General features: G+C 44.2%; 1 protein-coding gene across 2 annotated transcripts in view; it reads right to left on the reverse strand.

The window, feature by feature from the left end:
- Nucleotides 1–3961, reverse strand: part of PIP5K1B (phosphatidylinositol-4-phosphate 5-kinase type 1 beta) — a 113089-nt gene extending 109128 nt beyond the window's left edge. The window contains exon 1 of one of the 2 annotated variants that reach the window (XM_069961874.1): nucleotides 3516–3961. The gene's annotated coding sequence lies outside the window, so the exon portion shown is untranslated. Of the gene's footprint in view, nucleotides 1–3441 lie in introns of both variants that reach the window. The other variant, XM_069961875.1, reaches the window with a different exon arrangement.
- Nucleotides 3962–8790: the final 4829 nt, after the last annotated feature.

An 8790-nucleotide genomic window follows, 5' to 3' on the forward strand; every position in this document is an offset into this window, starting at 1 on the left:
GACAGAGCTTTTATGGTTGCCTTCACTGTGGAATTTGTGCAGCTGTATTAGGTGAGCCGAAACAGATTGTGGCCTGGAATAAAACATTCATTTTATGTAAAGCATAAAAGACACACACACACACACATATATATATATGTAGCTGGTGTGTACCAAGTAAACACTAAGATGGACTACTACATAGCCGACCAGTCAGAATATTCCTGGATTACAAAATAACAAGCAGTTTACCCATGATGTTTAGCTCTTTTAAGAGGGAAGCTAACAAATGAAGATTATAATACATGCTTAACTCTCAGTCATACGAGGCCAGGTTATATTACATGGTCAGTTAGGATGCTAGGCAATGGCTAAGAACACCGACATATGAGACTGTAGTTACACACAACACAACGCTGTAGGTGTGTTACCTGCTTCCATTATAAATAGGCCCCACAAGCCACACATTTATATTCCAAATAATGTGGCAAATGGCTCCAATGCAAATGGTCAATATAAAAGATGAAGCCATGTCAAAACAAAATGAACTGCAAATGTTTCATTTCATTTAGTTTCAAGACACGTCCACCAATTCAATAAGGAAATATTCTTATATTAGGGTTCAGAATGAGGCAGAGAACGCACCCTTATATCTTCACTATTTGACATTGAATGGTGCCAATAATTCAAACAAGATTGTGTGGCTTTTGGTGAAGAAATAGGGGGCATGTTCTCAGCTTCATTGTGATCGCAACTGTGGGAATAGGCCCTAAATCTAGTAGCCTTGTAAATGCTGCACTACTAGGGATTAGCCGCAGGTCTGCAGTAACCCACAGAACCCAACAGTAGCTAGACAGAGCACGTACTTACCTCCATCACTCCTCCGCAGCTTCTGCTGTCACAACTGCCAGCCTTTCCGGTCTTACGCCCCTGCTCAGCTCTGTAATAGGCCAAGCGGAAAGCGGGACATAATTGGTAGCTGGCAGAACGGGAGCACAGCTGAGACCAGAAGGTGCGACAGTGGGAGCTGCAGAGGAGCACAGGAGGAGCAGAGGCAAGCAGTGCAACCTGTAAGAACATAATAAGGGTGGTCAGGGGTAAATAAATTGAGTATGATTTCTTATATTACTTAACAACATTCCAAACTGTTTTTAAAGAATTTTAAAAGGCTAGACAGCCCCTTTAATGTTCACCTATGACACACCACCAGAATATCCTATCTGAAATAATTCAGCAGATGCCTATATTTGAACCATGTAACTCCAGTTATTCCACAGTGTTCTGATTCTCTAGCTAGGAGGTCACTTCAGTTTGTTTTCATATCTACATATACTTTCTGTCTACCAAGAGGTGACACCAGATCTTGCTATACAGGTTTTACACAGCTCTTTGTATACTGTAAGATATAGTCTACTCTGTCAGTTAGCAATAGTGGAGAAACATCAACAAACCTCTAGCTTTTATTTTTTGTACTGCGCTGAAGGTGGTATGTTCGATGTTTGCCAACTGACCATCAATAGCGTCAAAATGAATAGAATTCTCAGGCCTACTGGACAGAATAAAGGGGCATTCTCATTTAGAGTTATGCCCTATCCACAGTACAGGGCATAACTAAGAGATCACTGGGGTCTGACTGCTCCCCCCCCCCCCAATGTTTAGTACAGGGACCCAGAAATCCCTGCTGAATGGAGCTGCAGCTGCTCAATTCATTCTCTGACCAACTCATTCTTGTGCTACAGTAATTGTTTTGTGGAATCAAACCAGACAGGCTAGCCTTCATCTTCAACGTGTACCAGTGATTCTTAGGTTCCCAGTTGTGTTTGGTCTCTTTTTTCACCAGAGAAAAGACCAAATGTACAACATTGATGTAAACACAAAAAAAAAACTTAAAAGAGAAAACTTAATACAAAAAGTGTATATTGCAAAACTGTTTGTCATCACAACCTCCTGTTGATTTCTTAAAAAATATTTTTTGTGACAGCGCCTCTGAAAATAATAAGGGATGGTTCTCCAATGGAAGTATGTGTTGCTCAACAGTGTACATTTCTAAATCTACAAAAAGCTTGATTATGTTGCGCAAATGTGAACTAAGCCTGATCCTACGTATGGATTTGTATATGCAATACCAGAATACTTTGTGTATCTAAGCCTACAGTAGTTTATATCACTAGTCTTGGTAATGTATCGTAATGCAAGTAGGCAAATATGTAAGAGAACCGTTGTATATTTATGCACCAGTGTAAGGGTATGCACACACTACGGAATCCTGACGGAAAGCCCATCACGGATTCTGAAGCTCGCAGACTCTGGCGGCCGCGCACATTTACGCCCGTGCCATAGACTCCATTCTTTGGACGGACGGTGGAATCCACCAGACCATAGAATGGAGTCTATGGCACGAGCGAAAATGTGCAGAGTCCACGAGTGGCGGAATCCGCAACAGGTTTTCCATTGGGATTTGGTAGTGTGCATGCACCCTAAGGCTATGTTCAGTGAATTCCGGCCGCAGAAAGACTTGTCAGTTCACACAGTGAAGCAAGTTGCTCCGGCCACTTGCTTCACTGTGTGCCATGGGAAGCTCTGATGCGGGCGCTCGCTGATGCGCCCGCATCAGAGCTCCTCGGCCGGAAAGATCACCTTAAGTACCGGGGGTCACGGAACGGCCGGGTGTTCACGTAGTGTGAACATAGCCTTATACTGGAGTACAATTGCTTTTACCAGCCTTGAGGCCCACACAAGCCACTAAGGTTCATCACTGTGGTTCAATAAGGGAATCAATGGCATTTTTGACACAGCTCATTTATAAGAAACATGCCACTTTAAAGCCTACAGTATAATTCCACTATAATTCCATGTGTTATAACAGAAGTACAATATCCCCAGTGCTGCTGCATATGCTATGGTAGATTAATGGTGATATACGCTGGTGTCAGTGTCTGACAGACAGACATTTTCAGCAGATTTAGATGCTGCACACATAAGTCTACACACCCATATAGTAATTGTGCATATAGCGACACATTCTACACAATAGACAATGACAAAGTCCATGCACAAGACGCAGCAATCCTTAGAGCTCGGACAAACATCTTGTACACAGTACACAGTGTACCAAGGTAGGCAGCAAAGGAGGCTGAACTAGGAAGAAGGGGGTGATGGGAGAAGAGGAGACCACTGTGCTCTACACATACAGGAGGAAGGAGAGGAGAAGGTAAACAGGGGGAGCATTGCTATTGCACCTCAAAGATGACATCATGCCATCATCCAGTGACGTCACTGACCAACCTGACATGCAGTGTTATAAGGAAACTGCCTAAAGGAGTCATGGAGAGCAATATGAAGGCAAAGTTACGTAGGAAGTTACAGCACCAGAGGCAGATATTATATATATATATATATATATATATATATATATATATATATATATATATATTATACAAAAATATATAGACTGTAACTTGCCATGATGGCAGAATGATAAGGAGACGTCACGATGAGCAGATCCCCGGGGATTATGTGCAGGACTCCGGGCTCACCTCCTTGATGCTGAGCTCCACCAAGTGCTGAGATCCCGTCACCATGTCAGAGCCATGATGCGTCCTTCTTCCCCGACAGATGAGAGGAGATGCGGCAGCTGTGCGTTATACATGCGGCTCCTGTGTGCGATGTGCTGCTCACTACATAATAGGCTGCATCCAGTGTGACAGCAGCCGCCCCCGCCTGTCTGACGGCTCTCCCTCTCTCCCTCAGTCAGTCAGTGCTGTGGTGGCGTCGCTGCTCCGGTGACTCGCACAGCTCACACTCATACACACACACACACAGCATTGCTACTACAGCAGGCTCCGCCTCACCGGCCCACAGCCCCCTCCCTGCTGCACCCGCTTCCTTATACCGAGCATCGCATTCTCATACAGACAGCCAGTGTACTGCAGCCATACACAGTGGCCGTATTATGTGCAGCCCGGCCACTGACCCGCAGCTGCACGGAGAGACGTGTACAGTGTGTGTGTGTGTGTGTGTAGAGACATGTATGTGTGTGTGTGTGTGGGGGGGGGGCACTGCACATTACTGAGGTAACTCGGGGCCCCATCCACAGGACGATAATCGATACTCATACACGTCCCCTTGCTTTTCCTGTTTTTCCAGCTGACATGCCATGCAGATAAGCATCGAGTCTAGAATTGCTGCGAGCAGGGAACGTGTGTGTACAAGCTCCACATACATGTACATTATGGCGGGTGCCGCATTTGTAGCTGTGCAGTGTGTACAGTGACTACTGAGTTCTGACCGCTGTGCCAGGAACGTGAGCAGCCTCTAGCTGTTATGTGAGCTGTTTAACTAAGCTTTATTGTACCCGTGTTCATGCACACTACCTCACTGTATTATCACTGTATTATTTCTTGGAGTCTAGCTCCCCCTAGAGAATTTTTGTGATAATACAGCTAGTAGTTTATAACAGCTAAAGTTGTCACTTGGTGTTATCCCAAGATTACATGTTATCCCTTATCCTCATGTAGGGTATGTTCACACTGTGGAATCAGTAAGGAAAGTTTTCTTGCTTGAAATTTCCATTTCTTCAGCTCTGGTGGATTTTGTACAGAAAGCGGAAATTCTATGGGATTTCTCTAGCTGAATTTGCCCAAAGGATTGACACAGGGGCGGATTAACTTTACCATAGGCCCCGGGCTGTTCACCTAGAATGGGCCCCCCACCCCACTGTAACTATGGCAGCACCAGTGTGGATTTCATAGTACAGGATAAATAATGTCATTATACCCTAATTTGTGCAAAATCACATTAAAAAAAACAACGCAATTTTTTGTTGCAAATCAAGGCAGAATTGTAGCCAGGAGACAAATGCACCACTAAAGTACAAGTCTGTTTGGGTGGCCATGGGCCCCCCAGGAGCTCAGGGCCCTGGGCTACCACCCAAAACGGACCTGTTATATTCCGCTACTGGATTGACATGTCAGTTCTTTAAGCAGAAATCAGATCCGTGGTGGAGCATTATGTGTGTAAATTCCACTGTGTGAGCAACAGAGTGGAAATCTTATTGAACACTATGGGACATTGCTCTGTACATATTTTACAGGTGGAATTTTTAAATAAAATAAGCGTAAAATTACCAACAAAAAGGTAAGGAGATGCACTGAAAAAAATATATATACTGGATGCGTACAACACCCACATACCAAAATAATACCAGGCACACTCAACAAGGACAACTGTATGCAAAAAGGCATTGGCAGGTAACTATACAATAAGCTTTTCTTTGCAAAAAATGTCACTAAATAAGAAAATAGTAACCCAAAATACTAGTTAAAAACTGCCAAACATAGAACCATGAATGGTATCAATGGTCCCAGGGCCTGCACTGAAGCAAGTATGCTCCTTAATGCCAAAGCTCCTTTCAATTATGCAGGGAATGTATATACCCTATGCAGTAGTAAACACTATCATAATATATCACACACAGAAAAATATCAAATGCAATGATAAAGGACAAAGTGCAAATGCAACTGTAAACCAATAGTATCAAATGTGCAAAAAAACAACTGTACAAAAGTGACCATACAAAGTAATAAACACTATCTGGCTGCGTTCACACTACGTATATTTCAGTCAGTATTGCAACCAAAACCAGGAGTGGATTAAAAACACAGAAAGGATCTGTTTACACAATGGTGAAATTGAGTGGATGGCCGCCATTTAATGGCAAATATTTGCTGTTATTTTAAAACAACGGCTGTTATATTGAAATAATGGCAGTTATTTACCGTTATATGGCGGCCATCCACTCAATTTCAACATTGTGTGAACAGATCCTTTCTGTGTTTTTAATCCACTCCTGGTTTTGGTTGATATGAGGACCACAATACTGACTGAAATATACCAGCTGCTTGACAACATAGGCATTCCGAAGATGAGTGCATACGAAATATTCTAAGGGTGGGTTCACACAGGACGACTCGCAAAATCTCGCTGCGAGTTTTGCAGCGAGATCCGCTACAAAGTAAGGTCCTGGCAGGTCCCTGTGAATACATACTCCCAGCGGTCTGAAAGTATGAAATTCAGCTGCCCCCTTAATCGGCTCCCGCTGTATACATTACCTGTCTCCTTGCTGCACGGGGTCCTGGCTTCCTGCTTTCCCGCCCGGCCAACCAGTTTGTTGCCCAGCCACAGCCACTGATTGGCTGGGCGGCAGAGCAGGAAGTTGGGACCCCGTGCAGCAAGGAGACAGGTAATGTATACAGACAGCGGGAGCTGATTAAGGGGGCGGCTGAATTACACACTAGTTACACACATTACACACAAGTATGTATTCACATGGGCCTGCCAGGACCTTAGCTCGTAGCAGATCTCGTTGGAAAACTCGCAGCGAGATTTGCGCAGCGAGTCATCCTCTGTGAACCCACCCTAAGAGAGGGATAAATAGGATTGAGATTCCATTATTTCTTCCCAATCATCGTTATCAAATGAAGATAGGGATTGTGCCCACTCATTGCGTACCGGCACAGGGTTGACAGCCATTGTCTCTGAAAGAAGTATATAGTGTAGACACCAGACTCTGGGGACCCTGTGATTTAAGTACACCAATTAACAGGTATGAGGAAATAGTGGGATTGTTCCCTATTTGTCTGAAATGTTGCTGAAAATGTCCTCATGTGATATTGAATTGAGACTGTAGCTAGGCAAAAGAGAGACACGTAGAGCCTCTTTTGAAGTCGCCAATAGTATACACATTGAAAGTAGCCCAAAAAGTTGAATTATCACGGTCTAGATTCTAGAAGGTCATGGGAATATACATTATCCCATAAGGGCATCGCAGAGATTATATCAGAGAAAACCGACACCTTTTTGGCTTATCGCCAGACCAGTCGTGCAAGCTTATGGAGAGGTAGAAGGGTTCCCGACAACCTAGGCTAGTCAGATTCCAGAAAACCCAAAAGCCACTTGGTATGTACCGCAGTTGCCATACGGCTCTCAAAGTTAGGGTCCATTTAGACAGAAAGATTATCTGCCAAAGATTTGAAGCCAAAGCTAGAAACAGACTATAAACAGAGATCATAAAGGAAAGCCTGAGATTTCTCCTTTTTTCAAGTCCATTCCTGGCTTTGGCTTAACAAAATCTGTCAGATAATCTGTTGGTGTAATAGAGACCTAGAAAGGTTTGCTGATGGAAGTCAATTAACTTAGAAGCATAATCGCCCTGTGAGGTAATATAAAATAAGGGAGTGATGTGCCTGCCATTGGTTCTGGACAAAGTAGATAATTAAAGCGTAACTGTCATTTTTTTTTTTTATTGCAGAAATCAGTAGTATAAGCGATTTTAAGAAACTCTGTAATAGGTTTCATCAGCCAAAAAAGCCTCTTTCTGTACTCAAGAAGCAATCTCCCAGCCTCCCCCCCCTGACTTCTTATCTGTGCATTATCAGGCAAACACGTCTTCATTACAGAGAAGCCAGTGAAGACGGGCTCTGCTCTCTCCATTGTAAGCCTATGAAGGGGGGAGGGGCCGAGGGAGATGAGGGAGCAGGAAGAGGTGACATGAAGGTCAGCTGTTTGTAGACTCTCTGGGCACCTAAAACGCTAAATTCAGGTGTCAGAAAGGTCAGTGCTTATCTATGAACTTACTGAGAGAAGATTGCAGGGTGTTGTGCTGTGCAGAAATCCTCCGTTCTCAGTCACTCCTAACAGCCCCTCCCCTCTCCATAGCCACATAATGGAGACAGAAATCCTGCTTCATTTGATGTGAGGGGGGAGGCTGGGAGATTGCTTTTTCAGTACAGAAGGAAACTCTTTTAGTACATAAAACCTATTACAGAGTTTCTTAAAATCGCTTGTACTGTTGATATTTTATGTTTTCAGAAAAATGGCCCTGAAATGACAGTTACGCTTTAAGCTTGTATCTACCATTTCCCCAAATAAAGGGGGTCAAGATTGCATTTATGGTGCGGAGAAAAAGTGTCAAGACTGTTACACACGAGTGGGGTCCCGCCCGCCCAGGGGTAGGTCATAGCTGAGTGACCCACAGGCTTCATGTTTCTGTCCCCTACTTCGGGGGGCCCTCTGGAACGACTCCCCCGCCTGTTTTCCCTTCCCACCCAGTTCCCACCCACCCTCCCCTCTTCTTTCCCCCTCCTCTCCCCTTGACCCCCTTCCCCTATTCCCGCTCTTTTCCCCCTTGCGCCTCCCTCTCTCACCTCCTTCCCCCCAATTTCCCCCTCTAATCCTTTTCCCACTCTTCCATCTGCCCCCTTTATCTCTGGCCTTGGGAGACGGGGTTCTCATCGCTCTCTCCTCCTTTACCCCCTATTTTTCCTTCTAGATCTGGTAAAGACGGGGGGGGGATTCGTGGGTGGGACGGAGCCCCAGGCTGTCTACATTGTTTGCACATCTGTCTGACCCCCAAGTCGGTCTTTTATATTCACCGATACCATTCCTTTGCCTCATTCTCACGGACCGGTTCTTTGTATTTTGTTATTTGAATAGATGCTTTATTGTTGATCATATTAGGGGCGTGCCTGTCCCATCTGTCAATTGCCTCCTGTCCGAAAAACTTGGTTAATAAATACAGAATTTATAAAAAAAAAGACTGTTACACACTGTGCTGCAATCCATATTACAATTTAGGGAGTAGAATCATTTTAACTAAATTTATTCGGCCAGGGACTGATAAGGGCAATCTGCTCCAACGGGAAAATTTCCACCACACATGGTCCACCAGCGGGTGTACATTGAGCTGCAAGTCCTCTGTCAAAGCCTTAGTCACAAATATACCTAAATATTCAAACTTCATAACTAAAGGTA

The sequence above is a fragment of the Dendropsophus ebraccatus genome, chromosome 3 (genome assembly GCF_027789765.1).
Source record: "Dendropsophus ebraccatus isolate aDenEbr1 chromosome 3, aDenEbr1.pat, whole genome shotgun sequence".
NCBI classification, from domain to species: Eukaryota; Metazoa; Chordata; class Amphibia; order Anura; family Hylidae; genus Dendropsophus; species Dendropsophus ebraccatus.